A 22,797-nucleotide genomic window follows, 5' to 3' on the forward strand; every position below is an offset into this window, starting at 1 on the left:
GGTAGATACCACCACTACCATCACCTGGTAGATACCACCACTACCATCACCAGGTAGCTACACCACTACCATCACCAGGTAGCTACACCACTACCATCACCAGGTAGATACCACCACTACCATCACCAGGTAGCTACACCACTACCATCACCAGGTAGCTACACCACCACCATCACCAGGTAGCTACACCACTACCATCACCAGTTAGCTACACCACTACCATCACCAGGTAGCTACACCACCACCATCACCAAGTAGCTACACCACTACCATCACCAGGTAGCTACACCACTACCATCACCAGGTAGCTACGCCACTACCATCACCAGGTAGCTACGCCACTACCATCACCAGGTAGATACCACCACTACCATCACCAGGTAGCTTCACCACCACCATCACCAGGTTGCTACACCACTACCATCACCAGGTAGCTACACCACTACCATCACCAGGTAGCTACGCCACTACCATCACCAGTTAGCTACACCACTACCATCACCAGGTAGATACCACCACTACCATCACCAGGTAGCTACACCACCACCATCACCAGGTAGCTACACCACTACAATCACCAGGTAGCTACACCACTACCATCACCAGGTAGCTACGCCACTACAATCACCAGGTAGTTACACCACTACAATCACCAGGTAGTTACACCACTACCATCACCAGGTAGCTACACCACTACCATCACCAGGTAGCTACACCACTACTATCACCAGGTAGATACCACCACTACCATCACCAGGTAGATACCACTACTACCATCACCAGGTAGATACCACCACTACCATCACCTGGTAGCTACACCACTACCATCACCAGGTAGATACCGCCACTACAATCACCAGGTAGCTACACCACCACCATCACCAGGTAGCTACACCACTACCATCACCAGGTAGCTACGCCACTACCATCACCAGGTAGCTACACCACTACCATCACCAGGTAGTTACACCACTACCATCACCAGGTAGTTACACCACTACCATCACCAGGTAGCTACACCACTACCATCACCAGGTAGATACCACCACTACCATCACCAGGTAGCTACACCACTACCATCACCAGGTAGTTACACCACTACCATCACCAGGTAGATACCACCACTACCATCACCAGGTAGATACCACCACTACCATCACCAGGTAGATACCACCACTATCATCACCTGGTAGCTACACCACTACCATCACCAGGTAGCTCCAGCACTACCATCACCAGGTAGATACCTCCACTACCATCACCAGGTAGATACCACCACTACCATCACCTGGTAGCTACACCACTACCATCACCAGGTAGATACAACCACTACAATCACCAGGTAGCTACACCACTACCATCACCAGGTAGCTACACCACTACCATCACCAGGTAGCTACACCACTACCATCACCAGGTAGCTCCACCACTACCATCACCAGGTAGCTACATCACTACCATCACCAGGTAGCTCCAACACTACCATCACCAGGTAGCTCCACCACTACCATCACCAGGTAGCTACACCACTACCATCACCAGGTAGCTCCAACACTACCATCACCAGGTAGATACCACAACTACCATCACCAGGTAGCTACACCACTACCATCACCAGGTAGCTACACCACTACCATTACCAGGTAGCTACACCACCAATATCACCAGGTAGCTACACCACTACCATCACCAGGTAGCTACACCACTACCATCACGAGGTAGCTACGCCACTACCATCACCAGGTAGCTACACCACTACCATCACCAGGTAGATACCACCACTACCATCACCAGGTAGCTACACCACCACCATCACCAGGTAGCTACACCACTACCATCACCAGGTAACTACACCACTACCATCACCAGGTAGCTACGCCACTACCATCACCAGTTAGCTACACCACTACCATCACCAGGTAGATACCACCACTACCATCACCAGGTAGCTACACCACCACCATCACCAGGTAGCTACACCACTACCATCACCAGGTAGCTACACCACTACCATGACCAGGTAGCTACGCCACTACAATCACCAGGTAGTTACACCACTACAATCACCAGGTAGTTACACCACTACCATCACCAGGTAGCTACACCACTACCATCACCAGGTAGCTACACCACTACCATCACCAGGTAGATACCACCACTTCCATCACCAGGTAGATACCACCACTACCATCACTAGGTAGATACCACCACTACCATCACCTGGTAGCTAAACCACTACCATCACCAGGTAGATACCGCCACTACAATCACCAGGTAGCTACACCACCACCATCACCAGGTAGCTACACCACTACCATCACCAGGTAGCTACGCCACTACCATCACCAGGTAGCTACACCACTACCATCACCAGGTAGTTACACCACTACCATCACCAGGTAGCTACACCACTACCATCACCAGGTAGATACCACCACTACCATCACCAGGTAGTTACACCACTACCATCACCATGTAGATACCACCACTACCATCACCAGGTAGCTACACCACTACCATCACCTGGTAGCTCCACCACTACCATCACCAGGTAGCTACACCACTACCATCACCACGTAGATACCACAACTACCATCACCAGGTAGCTACGCCACTACAATCACCAGGTAGCTATACCACTACCATCACCAGGTAGCTACACCACCACCATCACCAGGTAGCTACACCACTACAATCACCAGGTAGCTACACCACTACCATCACCAGGTAGCTACACCACCACCATCACCAGGTAGCTACACCACTACCATCACCAGGTAGCTACACCACTACCATCACCAGGTAGCTACGCCACTACCATCACCAGGTAGCTACACCACTACCATCACCAGGTAGTTACACCACTACCATCACCAGGTAGCTACACCACTACCATCACCAGGTAGCTACACCACTACCATCACCAGGTAGCTACACCACTACCATCACCAGGTAGCTACACCACTACCATCACCAGGTAGCTACACCACTACCATCACCAGGTAGCTACACCACTACCATCACCAGGTAGATACCACCACTACCATCACCAGGTAGCTACACCACTACCATCACCAGGTAGCTACACCACCACCATCACCAGGTAGCTACGCCACTACCATCACCAGGTAGCTACACCACTACCATCACCAGGTAGCTAAACCACCACCATCACCAGGTAGCTACACCACTACCATCACCAGGTAGCTACACCACTACCATCACCAGGTAGCTACGCCACTACCATCACCAGGTAGCTACACCACTACCATCACCAGGTAGATACCACCACTACCATCACCAGGTAGCTTCACCACCACCATCACCAGGTTGCTACACCACTACCATCACCAGGTAGCTACACCATTACCATCACCAGGTAGCTACGCCACTACCATCACCAGTTAGCTACACCACTACCATCACCTGTTAGATACCACCACTACCATCACCAGGTAGCTACACCACCACCATCACCAGGTAGTTACACCACTACAATCACCAGGTAGTTACACCACTACCATCACCAGGTAGCTACACCACTATCATCACCAGGTAGCTACACCACTACTATCACCAGGTAGATACCACCACTACCATCACCAGGTAGATACCACCACCACCATCACCAGGTAGATACCACCACTACCATCACCTGGTAGCTACACCACTACCATCACCAGGTAGATACCGCCACTACAATCACCAGGTAGCTACACCACCACCATCACCAGGTAGCTACACCACTACCATCACCAGGTAGCTACGCCACTACCATCACCAGGTAGCTACACCACTACCATCACCAGGTAGTTACACCACTACCATCACCAGGTAGCTACACCACTACCATCACCAGGTAAATACCACCACTACCATCACCAGGTAGCTACACCACTACCATCACCAGGTAGTTACACCACTACCATCACCAGGTAGATAGCACCACTACCATCACCAGGTAGATACCACCACTACCATTACCAGGTAGATACCACCACTATCATCACCTGGTAGCTACACCACTACCATCACCAGGTAGCTCCAGCACTACCATCACCAGGAAGATACCACCACTACCATCACCAGGTAGATACCACCACTACCATCACCTGGTAGCTACACCACTACCATCACCAGGTAGATACAACCACTACAATCACCAGGTAGCTACACCACTACCATCACCAGGTAGCTACACCACTACCATCACCAGGTAGCTACACCACTACCATCACCAGGTAGCTCCACCACTACCATCACCAGGTAGCTACACCACTACCATCACCAGGTAGCTCCACCACTACCATCACCAGGTAGATAGCACAACTACCATCACCAGGTAGCTACACCACTACCATCACCAGGTAGCTACACCACTACCATCACCAGGTAGCTACACCACCATTATCACCAGGTAGCTACACCACTACCATCACCAGGTAGCTACACCACTACCATCACGAGATAGCTACGCCACTACCATCACCAGGTAGCTACACCACTACCATCACCAGGTAGATACCACCACTACCATCACCAGGTAGCTACACAACCACAATCACCAGGTAGCTACACCACTACCATCACCAGGTAACTACACCACTACCATCACCAGGTAGCTACGCCACTACCATCACCAGTTAGCTACACCACTACCATCACCAGGAAGATACCACCACTACCATCACCAGGTAGCTACACCACCACCATCACCAGGTAGCTACACCACTACCATCACCATGTAGCTACACCACTACCATCACCAGGTAGCTACGCCACTACAATCACCAGGTAGTTACACCACTACAATCACCAGGTAGTTACACCACTACCATCACCAGGTAGCTACACCACTACCATCACCAGGTAGCTACACCACTACCGTCACCAGGTAGATACCACCACTTCCATCACCAGGTAGATACCACCACTACCATCACCAGGTAGATACCACCACTACCCTCACCTGGTAGCTACACCACTACCATCACCAGGTAGATACCGCCACTACAATCACCAGGTAGCTACACCACCACCATCACCAGGTAGCTACACCACTAACATCACCAGGTAGCTACGCCACTACCATCACCAGGTAGCTACACCACTACCATCACCAGGTAGTTACACCACTACCATCACCAGGTAGCTACACCACTACCATCACCGGGTAGATACCACCACTACCATCACCAGGTAGCTACACCACTACCATCACTAGGTAGTTACACTACTACCATCACCAGGTAGATACCACCACTACCATCACCAGGTAGATACCACCACTACCATCACCAGGTAGATACCACCACTACCATCACCTGGTTGCTACACCACTACCATCACCAGGTAGCTACACCACTACCATCACCAGGTAGCTACACCACTACCATCACCAGGTAGCTACACCACCATTATCACCAGGTAGCTACACCACTACCATCACCAGGTAGCTACACCAATACCATCACGAGATAGCTACGCCACTACCATCACCAGGTAGCTACACCACTACCATCACCAGGTAGATACCACCACTACCATCACCAGGTAGCTACACAACCACAATCACCAGGTAGCTACACCACTACCATCACCAGGTAACTACACCACTACCATCACCAGGTAGCTACGCCACTACCATCACCAGTTAGCTACACCACTACCATCACCAGGAAGATACCACCACTACCATCACCAGGTAGCTACACCACCACCATCACCAGGTAGCTACACCACTACCATCACCATGTAGCTACACCACTACCATCACCAGGTAGCTACGCCACTACAATCACTAGGTAGTTACACCACTACAATCACCAGGTAGTTACACCACTACCATCACCAGGTAGCTACACCACTACCATCACCAGGTAGCTACACCACTACCGTCACCAGGTAGATACCACCACTTCCATCACCAGGTAGATACCACCACTACCATCACCAGGTAGATACCACCACTACCCTCACCTGGTAGCTACACCACTACCATCACCAGGTAGATACCGCCACTACAATCACCAGGTAGCTACACCACCACCATCACCAGGTAGCTACACCACTACCATCACCAGGTAGCTACGCCACTACCATCACCAGGTAGCTACACCACTACCATCACCAGGTAGTTACACCACTACCATCACCAGGTAGCTACACCACTACCATCACCGGGTAGATACCACCACTACCATCACCAGGTAGCTACACCACTACCATCACTAGGTAGTTACACTACTACCATCACCAGGTAGATACCACCACTACCATCACCAGGTAGATACCACCACTACCATCACCAGGTAGATACCACCACTACCATCACCTGGTAGCTACACCACTACCATCACCAGGTAGCTCCACCACTACCATCACCAGGTAGATACCACCACTACCATCACCAGGTAGATATCACCACTACTATCACCTGGTAGCTACACCACTACCATCACCAGGTAGATACAGCCACTACAATCACCAGGTAGCTACACCACTACCATCACCAGGTAGCTACACCATTACCATCACCAGGTAGCTACGCCACTACCATCACCAGTTAGCTACACCACTACCATCACCAGGTAGATACCACCACTACCATCACCAGGTAGCTACACCACCACCATCACCAGGTAGTTACACCACTACAATCACCAGGTAGTTACACCACTACCATCACCAGGTAGCTACACCACTATCATCACCAGGTAGCTACACCACTACTATCACCAGGTAGATACCACCACTACCATCACCAAGTAGATACCACCACTACCATCACCAGGTAGATACCACCACTACCATCACCTGGTAGCTACACCACTACCATCACCAGGTAGATACCGCCACTACAATCACCAGGTAGCTACACCATCACCAGGTAGCTACACCACTACCATCACCAGGTAGCTACGCCACTACCATCACCAGGTAGCTACACCGCTACCATCACCAGGTAGTTACACCACTACCATCACCAGGTAGCTACACCACTACCATCACCAGGTAGATACCACCACTACCATCACCAGGTAGCTACACCACTACCATCACCAGGTAGTTACACCACTACCATCACCAAGTAGATACCACCACTACCATCACCAGGTAGATACCACCACTACCATTACCAGGTAGATACCACCACTATCATCACCTGGTAGCTACACCACTACCATCACCAGGTAGCTCCAGCACTACCATCACCAGGAAGATACCACCACTACCATCACCAGGTAGATACCACCACTACCATCACCTGGTAGCTACACCACTACCATCACCAGGTAGATACAACCACTACAATCACCAGGTAGCTACACCACTACCATCACCAGGTAGCTACACCACTACCATCACCAGGTAGCTACACCACTACCATCACCAGGTAGCTCCACCACTACCATCACCAGGTAGCTACACCACTACCATCACCAGGTAGCTCCACCACTACCATCACCAGGTAGATAGCACAACTACCATCACCAGGTAGCTACACCACTACCATCACCAGGTAGCTACACCACTACCATCACCAGGTAGCTACACCACCATTATCACCAGGTAGCTAAACCACTACCATCACCAGGTAGCTACACCACTACCATCACGAGATAGCTACGCCACTACCATCACCAGGTAGCTACACCACTACCATCACCAGGTAGATACCACCTCTACCATCACCAGGTAGCTACACAACCACAATCACCAGGTAGCTACACCACTACCATCACCAGGTAACTACACCACTACCATCACCAGGTAGCTACGCCACTACCATCACCAGTTAGCTACACCACTACCATCACCAGGAAGATACCACCACTACCATCACCAGGTAGCTACACCACCACCATCACCAGGTAGCTACACCACTACCATCACCAGGTAGATACCACCACTACCATCACCAGGTAGCTACACCACTACCATCACCAGGTAGTTACACCACTACCATCACCAGGTAGATACCACCACTACCATCACCAGGTAGATACCACCACTACCATCACCAGGTAGATACCACCACTATCATCACCTGGTAGCTACACCACTACCATCACCAGGTAGCTCCAGCACTACCATCACCAGGTAGATACCTCCACTACAATCACCAGGTAGCTACACCACTACAATCACCAGGTAGCTACACCACTACCATCACCAGGTAACTACACCACTACCATCACCAGGTAGCTACACCACTACCATCACCAGGTAACTACACCACTACCATCACCAGGTAACTACACCACTACCATCACCAGGTAGCTACCCCACTACCATCACCAGGTAATTACACCACTACCATCACCTGGTAGCTACACCACTACCACTACCAGGTAGCTACACCACTACCATCACCAGGTAGCTCCACCACTACCATCACCAGGTAGCTACACCACTACCATCACCAGGTAGCTACACCACTACCATCACCAGGTAACTACACCACTACCATCACCAGGTAGCAACACCACTACCATCACCAGGTAGCTACACCACTACCATCACCAGGTAGCTACACCACTACCATCACCAGGTAACTACACCACAACCATCACCAGGTAGCTCCACCACTACCATCACCAGGTAGCTACACCACTACCATCACCAGGTAGATACCACCACTACCATCACCAGGTAGCTACACCACTACCATCACCAGGTAGCTACACCACTACCATCACCAGGTAACTAAACCACAAACATCACCAGGTAGCTCCACCACTACCATCACCAGGTAGTTACACCACTACCATCACCAGGTAGCTACACCACTACCATCACCAGGTAGATACCACCACTACCATCAACAGGTAGCTACACCACTACTATCACCTGGTAGCTCCACCACTACCATCACCAGGTAGCTACACCACTACCATCACCAGGTAGCTACACCACTACCATCACCAGGTAGCTACACCACTACCATCACCAGGTAACTACATGACTACCATCACCAGGTAGCTCCACCACTACCATCACCAGGTAGATACCACCACTACCATCACTAGGTAGCTACACCACTACCATCACCAAGTAACTACACCACTACCATCACCAGGTAACAACACCACTACCATCACCAGATAGATCCACCACTACCATCAACAGGTAGCTACACCACTACCATCACCAGGTAGTTACACCACTACCATCACCAGGTAGATACCACCACTACCATCACCAGGTAGCTACACCACTACCATCACCTGGTAGCTCCACCACAACCATCACCAGGTAGCTACACCACTACCATCACCAGGTAGATACCACCACTACCATCACCAGGTAGCTACGCCACTACAATCACCAGGGGGCTATACCACTACCATCACCAGGTAGCTACACCACCACCATCACCAGGTAGCTACACCACTACTATCACCAGGTAGCTACACCACTACCATCACCAGGTAGCTACACCACCACCATCACCAGGTAGCTACACCACTACCATCACCAGGTAGCTACACCACTACCATCACCAGGTAGCTACGCCACTACCATCACCAGGTAGCTACACCACTACCATCACCAGGTAGTTACACCACTACCATCACCAGATAGCTACACCACTACCATCACCAGGTAGCTACACCACCACCATCACCAGGTAGCTAGACCGCTACCATCACCAGGTAGCTACACAACTACCATCACCAGGTAGCTACACCACCACCATCACCAGGTAGCTACACCACTACCATCACCAGGTAGCTACACCACTACCATCACCAGGTAGCTACGCCACTACCATCACCAGGTAGCTACACCACTACCATCACCAGGTAGATACCACCACTACCATCACCAGGTAACTACACCACAACTATCACCAGGTAGCTCCACCACTACCATCACCAGGTAGCTACACCACTACCATCACCAGGTAGATACCACCACTACCATCACCAGGTAGCTACACCACTACCATCAGCAGGTAGCTTCACCACTACCATCACCAGGTAACTACACCACAACCATCACCAGGTAGCTCCACCACTACCATCACCAGGTAGTTACACCACTACCATCACCAGGTAGCTACACCACTACCATCACCAGGTAGATACCACCACTACCATCACCAGGTAGCTACACCACTACCATCACCTGGTAGCTCCACAACTACCATCACCAGGTAGCTACACCACTACCATCACCAGGTAGCTACACCACTACCATCACCAGGTAGCTACACCACTACCATCACCAAGTAACTACACCACTACCATCACCAGGTAGCTCCACCACTACCATCACCAGGTAGCTCCACCACTACCATCACCAGGTAGATACCACCACTACCATCACCAGGTAGCTACACCACTACCATCACCAAGTAACTACACCACTACCATCACCAGGTAACTACACCACTATTATCACCAGGAAGCTCCACCACTACCATCACCAGGTAGCTACACCATTACCATCACCAGGTAGTTACACCACTACCATCACCATGTAGATACCACCACTACCATCACCAGGTAGCTACACCACTACCTTCACCTGGTAGCTCCACCACTACCATCACCAGGTAGCTACACCACTACCATCACCACGTAGATACCACAACTACCATCACCAGGTAGCTACGCCACTACAATCACCAGGTAGCTATACCACTACCATCACCAGGTAGCTACACCACCACCATCACCAGGTAGCTACACCACTACAATCACCAGGTAGCTACACCACTACCATCACCAGGTAGCTACACCACCACCATCACCAGGTAGCTACACCACTACCATCACCAGGTAGCTACACCACTACCATCACCAGGTAGCTACGCCACTACCATCACCAGGTAGCTACACCACTACCATCACCAAGTAGTTACACCACTACCATCACCAGGTAGCTACACCACTACCATCACCAGGTAGCTACACCACTACCATCACCAGGTAGCTACACCACTACCATCACCAGGTAGCTACACCACTACCATCACCAGGTAGCTACACCACTAACATCACCAGGTAGCTACACCACTACCATCACCAGGTAGCTACACCACTACCATCACCAGGTAGATATCACCACTACCATCACCAGGTAGCTACACCACTACCATCACCAGGTAGCTACACCACCACCATCACCAGGTAGCTACGCCACTACCATCACCAGTTAGCTACACCACTACCATCACCAGGTAGCTACACCACCACCATCACCAGGTAGCTACACCACTACCATCACCAGGTAGCTACACCACTACCATCACCAGGTAGCTACACCACTACCATCACCAGGTAGATACCACCACTACCATCACCAGGTAGCTACACCACTACCATCACCAGGTAGCTACACCACCACCATCACCAGGTAGCTACACCACTACCATCACCAGTTAGCTACACCACTACCATCACCAGGTAGCTACACCACCACCATCACCAGGTAGCTACACCACTACCATCACCAGGTAGCTACACCACTACCATCACCAGGTAGCTACGCCACTACCATCACCAGGTAGCTACACCACTACCATTACCAGGTAGATACCACCACTACCATCACCAGGTAACTACACCACAACCATCACCAGGTAGCTCCACCACTACCATCACCAGGTAGCTACACCACTACCATCACCAGGTAGATACCACCACTACCATCACCAGGTAGCTACACCACTACCATCAGCAGGTAGCTTCACCACTACCATCACCAGGTAACTACACCACAACCATCACCAGGTAGCTCCACCACTACCATCACCAGGTAGTTACACCACTACCATCACCAGGTAGCTACACCACTACCATCACCAGGTAGATACCATCACCAGGTAGCTACACCACTACCATCACCTGGTAGCTCCACAACTACCATCACCAGGTAGCTCCACAACTACCATCACCAGGTAGCTACACCACTACCATCACCAAGTAACTACACCACTACCATCACCAGGTAGCTCCACCACTACCATCACCAGGTAGATACCACCACTACCATCACCAGGTAGCTACACCACTACCATCACCAAGTAACTACACCACTACCATCACCAGGTAACTACACCACTATTATCACCAGGTAGCTCCACCACTACCATCACCAGGTAGCTACACCACTACCATCACCAGGTAGTTACACCACTACCATCACCATGTAGATACCACCACTACCATCACCAGGTAGCTACACCACTACCATCACCTGGTAGCTCCACCACTACCATCACCAGGTAGCTACACCACTACCATCACCACGTAGATACCACAACTACCATCACCAGGTAGCTACGCCACTACAATCACCAGGTAGCTATACCACTACCATCACCAGGTAGCTACACCACCACCATCACCAGGTAGCTACACCACTACAATCACCAGGTAGCTACACCACTACCATCACCAGGTAGCTACACCACCACCATCACCAGGTAGCTACACCACTACCATCACCAGGTAGCTACACCACTACCATCACCAGGTAGCTACGCCACTACCATCACCAGGTAGTTACACCACTACCATCACCAGGTAGCTACACCACTACCATCACCAGGTAGCTACACCACTACCATCACCAGGTAGCTACACCACTACCATCACCAGGTAGCTACACCACTACCATCACCAGGTAGCTACACCACTACCATCACCAGGTAGCTACACCACTACCATCACCAGGTAGATACCACCACTACCATCACCAGGTAGCTACACCACTACCATCACCAGGTAGCTACACCACCACCATCACCAGGTAGCTACACCACTACCATCACCAGTTAGCTACACCACTACCATCACCAGGTAGCTACACCACCACCATCACCAAGTAGCTACACCACTACCATCACCAGGTAGCTACACCACTACCATCACCAGGTAGCTACGCCACTACCATCACCAGGTAGCTACGCCACTACCATCACCAGGTAGATACCACCACTACCATCACCAGGTAGCTTCACCACCACCATCACCAGGTTGCTACACCACTACCATCACCAGGTAGCTACACCACTACCATCACCAGGTAGCTACACCACTACCATCACCAGGTAGCTACACCACCACCATCACCAGGTAGCTACACCACTACCATCACCAGGTAGCTACACCACTACCATCACCAGGTAGCTACGCCACTACCATCACCAGGTAGCTACACCACTACCATCACCAGGTAGTTACACCACTACCATCACCAGATAGCTACACCACTACCATCACCAGGTAGCTACACCACCACCATCACCAGGTAGCTAGACCGCTACCATCACCAGGTAGCTACACAACTACCATCACCAGGTAGCTACACCACCACCATCACCAGGTAGCTACACCACTACCATCACCAGGTAGCTACACCACTACCATCACCAGGTAGCTACGCCACTACCATCACCAGGTAGCTACACCACTACCATCACCAGGTAGATACCACCACTACCATCACCAGGTAACTACACCACAACCATCACCAGGTAGCTCCACCACTACCATCACCAGGTAGCTACACCACTACCATCACCAGGTAGATACCACCACTACCATCACCAGGTAGCTACACCACTACCATCAGCAGGTAGCTTCACCACTACCATCACCAGGTAACTACACCACAACCATCACCAGGTAGCTCCACCACTACCATCACCAGGTAGTTACACCACTACCATCACCAGGTAGCTACACCACTACCATCACCAGGTAGATACCACCACTACCATCACCAGGTAGCTACACCACTACCATCACCTGGTAGCTCCACAACTACCATCACCAGGTAGCTACACCACTACCATCACCAGGTAGCTACACCACTACCATCACCAGGTAGCTACACCACTACCATCACCAAGTAACTACACCACTACCATCACCAGGTAGCTCCACCACTACCATCACCAGGTAGCTCCACCACTACCATCACCAGGTAGATACCACCACTACCATCACCAGGTAGCTACACCACTACCATCACCAAGTAACTACACCACTACCATCACCAGGTAACTACACCACTATTATCACCAGGTAGCTCCACCACTACCATCACCAGGTAGCTACACCATTACCATCACCAGGTAGTTACACCACTACCATCACCATGTAGATACCACCACTACCATCACCAGGTAGCTACACCACTACCTTCACCTGGTAGCTCCACCACTACCATCACCAGGTAGCTACACCACTACCATCACCACGTAGATACCACAACTACCATCACCAGGTAGCTACGCCACTACAATCACCAGGTAGCTATACCACTACCATCACCAGGTAGCTACACCACCACCATCACCAGGTAGCTACACCACTACAATCACCAGGTAGCTACACCACTACCATCACCAGGTAGCTACACCACCACCATCACCAGGTAGCTACACCACTACCATCACCAGGTAGCTACACCACTACCATCACCAGGTAGCTACGCCACTACCATCACCAGGTAGCTACACCACTACCATCACCAAGTAGTTACACCACTACCATCACCAGGTAGCTACACCACTACCATCACCAGGTAGCTACACCACTACCATCACCAGGTAGCTACACCACTACCATCACCAGGTAGCTACACCACTACCATCACCAGGTAGCTACACCACTAACATCACCAGGTAGCTACACCACTACCATCACCAGGTAGCTACACCACTACCATCACCAGGTAGATATCACCACTACCATCACCAGGTAGCTACACCACTACCATCACCAGGTAGCTACACCACCACCATCACCAGGTAGCTACGCCACTACCATCACCAGTTAGCTACACCACTACCATCACCAGGTAGCTACACCACCACCATCACCAGGTAGCTACACCACTACCACCACCAGGTAGCTACACCACTACCATCACCAGGTAGCTACACCACTACCATCACCAGGTAGATACCACCACTACCATCACCAGGTAGCTACACCACTACCATCACCAGGTAGCTACACCACTACCATCACCAGGTAGCTACACCACTACCATCACCAGTTAGCTACACCACTACCATCACCAGGTAGCTACACCACCACCATCACCAGGTAGCTACACCACTACCATCACCAGGTAGCTACACCACTACCATCACCAGGTAGCTACGCCACTACCATCACCAGGTAGCTACACCACTACCATTACCAGGTAGATACCACCACTACCATCACCAGGTAACTACACCACAACCATCACCAGGTAGCTCCACCACTACCATCACCAGGTAGCTACACCACTACCATCACCAGGTAGATACCACCACTACCATCACCAGGTAGCTACACCACTACCATCAGCAGGTAGCTTCACCACTACCATCACCAGGTAACTACACCACAACCATCACCAGGTAGCTCCACCACTACCATCACCAGGTAGTTACACCACTACCATCACCAGGTAGCTACACCACTACCATCACCAGGTAGATACCATCACCAGGTAGCTACACCACTACCATCACCTGGTAGCTCCACAACTACCATCACCAGGTAGCTCCACAACTACCATCACCAGGTAGCTACACCACTACCATCACCAAGTAACTACACCACTACCATCACCAGGTAGCTCCACCACTACCATCACCAGGTAGATACCACCACTACCATCACCAGGTAGCTACACCACTACCATCACCAAGTAACTACACCACTACCATCACCAGGTAACTACACCACTATTATCACCAGGTAGCTCCACCACTACCATCACCAGGTAGCTACACCACTACCATCACCAGGTAGTTACACCACTACCATCACCATGTAGATACCACCACTACCATCACCAGGTAGCTACACCACTACCATCACCTGGTAGCTCCACCACTACCATCACCAGGTAGCTACACCACTACCATCACCACGTAGATACCACAACTACCATCACCAGGTAGCTACGCCACTACAATCACCAGGTAGCTATACCACTACCATCACCAGGTAGCTACACCACCACCATCACCAGGTAGCTACACCACTACAATCACCAGGTAGCTACACCACTACCATCACCAGGTAGCTACACCACCACCATCACCAGGTAGCTACACCACTACCATCACCAGGTAGCTACACCACTACCATCACCAGGTAGCTACGCCACTACCATCACCAGGTAGTTACACCACTACCATCACCAGGTAGCTACACCACTACCATCACCAGGTAGCTACACCACTACCATCACCAGGTAGCTACACCACTACCATCACCAGGTAGCTACACCACTACCATCACCAGGTAGCTACACCACTACCATCACCAGGTAGCTACACCACTACCATCACCAGGTAGATACCACCACTACCATCACCAGGTAGCTACACCACTACCATCACCAGGTAGCTACACCACCACCATCACCAGGTAGCTACACCACTACCATCACCAGTTAGCTACACCACTACCATCACCAGGTAGCTACACCACCACCATCACCAAGTAGCTACACCACTACCATCACCAGGTAGCTACACCACTACCATCACCAGGTAGCTACGCCACTACCATCACCAGGTAGCTACGCCACTACCATCACCAGGTAGATACCACCACTACCATCACCAGGTAGCTTCACCACCACCATCACCAGGTTGCTACACCACTACCATCACCAGGTAGCTACACCACTACCATCACCAGGTAGCTACGCCACTACCATCACCAGTTAGCTACACCACTACCATCACCAGGTAGATACCACCACTACCATCACCAGGTAGCTACACCACCACCATCACCAGGTAGCTACACCACTACCATCACCAGGTAGCTACACCAGTACCATCACCAGGTAGCTACGCCACTACCATCACCAGGTAGCTACACCACTACCATCACCAGGTAGTTACACCACTACCATCACCAGGTAGTTACACCACTACCATCACCAGGTAGCTACACCACTACCATCACCAGGTAGATACCACCACTACCATCACCAGGTAGCTACACCACTACCATCACCAGGTAGATACCACCACTATCATCACCTGGTAGCTACACCACTACCATCACCAGGTAGCTCCAGCACTACCATCACCAGGTAGATACCACCACTACCATCACCAGGTAGATACCACCACTACCATCACCAGGTAGATACCACCACTATCATCACCTGGTAGCTACACCACTACCATCACCAGGTAGCTCCAGCACTACCATCACCAGGTAGATACCTCCACTACCATCACCAGGTAGATACCACCACTACCATCACCTGGTAGCTACACCACTACCATCACCAGGTAGATACAACCACTACAATCACCAGGTAGCTACACCACTACCATCACCAGGTAGCTACACCACTACCATCACCAGGTAGCTACACCACTACCATCACCAGGTAGCTCCACCACTACCATCACCAGGTAGCTACACCACTACCATCACCAGGTAGCTCCAACACTACCATCACCAGGTAGCTCCACCACTACCATCACCAGGTAGCTACACCACTACCATCACCAGGTAGCTCCAACACTACCATCACCAGGTAGATACCACAACTACCATCACCAGGTAGCTACACCACTACCATCACCAGGTAGCTACACCACTACCATTACCAGGTAGCTACACCACCAATATCACCAGGTAGCTACACCACTACCATCACCAGGTAGCTACACCACTACCATCACGAGGTAGCTACGCCACTACCATCACCAGGTAGCTACACCACTACCATCACCAGGTAGATACCACCACTACCATCACCAGGTAGCTACACCACCACCATCACCAGGTAGCTACACCACTACCATCACCAGGTAACTACACCACTACCATCACCAGGTAGCTACGCCACTACCATCACCAGTTAGCTACACCACTACCATCACCAGGTAGATACCACCACTACCATCACCAGGTAGCTACACCACCACCATCACCAGGTAGCTACACCACTACCATGACCAGGTAGCTACACCACTACCATGACCAGGTAGCTACGCCACTACAATCACCAGGTAGTTACACCACTACAATCACCAGGTAGTTACACCACTACCATCACCAGGTAGCTACACCACTACCATCACCAGGTAGCTACACCACTACCATCACCAGGTAGATACCACCACTTCCATCACCAGGTAGATACCACCACTACCATCACTAGGTAGATACCACCACTACCATCACCTGGTAGCTAAACCACTACCATCACCAGGTAGATACCGCCACTACAATCACCAGGTAGCTACACCACCACCATCACCAGGTAGCTACACCACTACCATCACCAGGTAGCTACGCCACTACCATCACCAGGTAGCTACACCACTACCATCACCAGGTAGTTACACCACTACCATCACCAGGTAGCTACACCACTACCATCACCAGGTAGATACCACCACTACCATCACCAGGTAGTTACACCACTACCATCACCATGTAGATACCACCACTACCATCACCAGGTAGCTACACCACTACCATCACCTGGTAGCTCCACCACTACCATCACCAGGTAGCTACACCACTACCATCACCACGTAGATACCACAACTACCATCACCAGGTAGCTACGCCACTACAATCACCAGGTAGCTATACCACTACCATCACCAGGTAGCTACACCACCACCATCACCAGGTAGCTACACCACTACAATCACCAGGTAGCTACACCACTACCATCACCAGGTAGCTACACCACCACCATCACCAGGTAGCTACACCACTACCATCACCAGGTAGCTACACCACTACCATCACCAGGTAGCTACGCCACTACCATCACCAGGTAGCTACACCACTACCATCACCAGGTAGTTACACCACTACCATCACCAGGTAGCTACACCACTACCATCACCAGGTAGCTACACCACTACCATCACCAGGTAGCTACACCACTACCATCACCAGGTAGCTACACCACTACCATCACCAGGTAGCTACACCACTACCATCACCAGGTAGCTACACCACTACCATCACCAGGTAGATACCACCACTACCATCACCAGGTAGCTACACCACTACCATCACCAGGTAGCTACACCACCACCATCACCAGGTAGCTACGCCACTACCATCACCAGGTAGCTACACCACTACCATCACCAGGTAGCTAAACCACCACCATCACCAGGTAGCTACACCACTACCATCACCAGGTAGCTACACCACTACCATCACCAGGTAGTTACGCCACTACCATCACCAGGTAGCTACACCACTACCATCACCAGGTAGATACCACCACTACCATCACCAGGTAGCTTCACCACCACCATCACCAGGTTGCTACACCACTACCATCACCAGGTAGCTACACCATTACCATCACCAGGTAGCTACGCCACTACCATCACCAGTTAGCTACACAACTACCATCACCAGGTAGATACCACCACTACCATCACCAGGTAGCTACACCACCACCATCACCAGGTAGTTACACCACTACAATCACCAGGTAGTTACACCACTACCATCACCAGGTAGCTACACCACTATCATCACCAGGTAGCTACACCACTACTATCACCAGGTAGATACCACCACTACCATCACCAGGTAGATACCACCACCACCATCACCAGGTAGATACCACCACTACCATCACCTGGTAGCTACACCACTACCATCACCAGGTAGATACCGCCACTACAATCACCAGGTAGCTACACCACCACCATCACCAGGTAGCTACACCACTACCATCACCAGGTAGCTACGCCACTACCATCACCAGGTAGCAACACCACTACCATCACCAGGTAGTTACACCACTACCATCACCAGGTAGCTACACCACTACCATCACCAGGTAAATACCACCACTACCATCACCAGGTAGCTACACCACTACCATCACCAGGTAGTTACACCACTACCATCACCAGGTAGATAGCACCACTACCATCACCAGGTAGATACCACCACTACCATTACCAGGTAGATACCACCACTATCATCACCTGGTAGCTACACCACTACCATCACCAGGTAGCTCCAGCACTACCATCACCAGGAAGATACCACCACTACCATCACCAGGTAGATACCACCACTACCATCACCTGGTAGCTACACCACTACCATCACCAGGTAGATACAACCACTACAATCACCAGGTAGCTACACCACTACCATCACCAGGTAGCTACACCACTACCATCACCAGGTAGCTACACCACTACCATCACCAGGTAGCTCCACCACTACCATCACCAGGTAGCTACACCACTACCATCACCAGGTAGCTCCACCACTACCATCACCAGGTAGATAGCACAACTACCATCACCAGGTAGCTACACCACTACCATCACCAGGTAGCTACACCACTACCATCACCAGGTAGCTACACCACCATTATCACCAGGTAGCTACACCACTACCATCACCAGGTAGCTACACCACTACCATCACGAGATAGCTACGCCACTACCATCACCAGGTAGCTACACCACTACCATCACCAGGTAGATACCACCACTAATATCACCAGGTAGCTACACAACCACAATCACCAGGTAGCTACACCACTACCATCACCAGGTAACTACACCACTACCATCACCAGGTAGCTACGCCACTACCATCACCAGTTAGCTACACCACTACCATCACCAGGAAGATACCACCACTACCATCACCAGGTAGCTACACCACCACCATCACCAGGTAGCTACACCACTACCATCACCATGTAGCTACACCACTACCATCACCAGGTAGCTACGCCACTACAATCACCAGGTAGTTACACCACTACAATCACCAGGTAGTTACACCACTACCATCACCAGGTAGCTACACCACTACCATCACCAGGTAGCTACACCACTACCGTCACCAGGTAGATACCACCACTTCCATCACCAGGTAGATACCACCACTACCATCACCAGGTAGATACCACCACTACCCTCACCTGGTAGCTACACCACTACCATCACCAGGTAGATACCGCCACTACAATCACCAGGTAGCTACACCACCACCATCACCAGGTAGCTACACCACTACCATCACCAGGTAGCTACGCCACTACCATCACCAGGTAGCTACACCACTACCATCACCAGGTAGTTACACCACTACCATCACCAGGTAGCTACACCACTACCATCACCGGGTAGATACCACCACTACCATCACCAGGTAGCTACACCACTACCATCACTAGGTAGTTACACTACTACCATCACCAGGTAGATACCACCACTACCATCACCAGGTAGATACCACCACTACCATCACCAGGTAGATACCACCACTACCATCACCTGGTAGCTACACCACTACCATCACCAGGTAGCTCCACCACTACCATCACCAGGTAGATACCACCACTACCATCACCAGGTAGATACCACCACTACTATCACCTGGTAGCTACACCACTACCATCACCAGGTAGATACAGCCACTACAATCACCAGGTAGCTACACCACTACCATCACCAGGTAGCTACACCACTACCATCACCAGGTAGCTACACCACTACCATCACCAGGTAGCTCCACCACTACCATCACCAGGTACCTACACCACTACCATCACCAGGTAGCTCCACCACTACCATCACCAGGTAGCTCCACCACTACCATCACCAGGTAGCTACACGACTACCATCACAAGGTAGCTACACCACTACAATCACCAGGTAACTACACCACTACCATCACCAGGTAGATACCGCCACTACAATCACCAGGTAGATACCGCCACTACAATCACCAGGTAGCTACACCACTACCATCACCAGGTAGCTACACCACTACCATCACCAGGTAGCTACACCACTACCATCACCAGGTAGCTACACAACTACCATAACCAGGTAGCTGCACCACTACCATCACCAGGTAGATACCACCACTACCATCACCAGGTAGCTACACAACTACCATCACCAGGTAGATACCGCCACTACCATCACCAGGTAGCTACACCAGTACCATCACCAGGTAGCTACACCACTACCATCACCAGGTAGCTACACCACTACCATCACCAGGTAGCTCCACCACTACCATCACCAGGTAGATACCACCACTACCATCACCAGGTAGATACCAACACTACCATCACCAGGTAGCTACACAACTACCATCACCAGGTAGATACCGCCACTACCATCACCAGGTAGCTACACCACTACCATCACCAGGTAGCTACACCACTACCATCACCAGGTAGCTCCACCACTACCATCACCAGGTAGCTACACCACTTCCATCACCAGGTAGCTCCACCACTACCATCACCAGGTAGATACCACCACTACCATCACCAGGTAGCTACACAACTACCATCACCAGGTAGATACCGCCACTACCATCACCAGGTAGCTACACCACTACCATCACCAAGTAGCTACACCATTACCATCACCTGGTAGCTACACCACTACCATCACCAGGTAGATACCGCCACTACCATCACCAGGTAGCTACACAACTACCATCACCAGGTAGATACACCACTACCATCACCAGGTAGCTACACCACTCCAATCACCAGGTAGCTACATCACTACCATCACCTGGTAGATACCACCACTACCATCACCAGGTAGCTACACCACTACCATCACCAAGTAACTACACCACTACCATCACCAGGTAACTACACCACTACCATCACCAGGTAGCTCCACCACTACCATCACCAGGTAGCTACACCACTACCATCACCAGGTAGTTACACCACTACCATCACCAGGTAGATACCACCACTACCATCACCAGGTAGCTACACCATTACCATCACCTGGTAGCTCCACCACTA

The sequence above is a fragment of the Procambarus clarkii genome, chromosome 23 (assembly GCF_040958095.1).
Source record: "Procambarus clarkii isolate CNS0578487 chromosome 23, FALCON_Pclarkii_2.0, whole genome shotgun sequence".
NCBI lineage: Eukaryota > Metazoa > Arthropoda > Malacostraca > Decapoda > Cambaridae > Procambarus > Procambarus clarkii.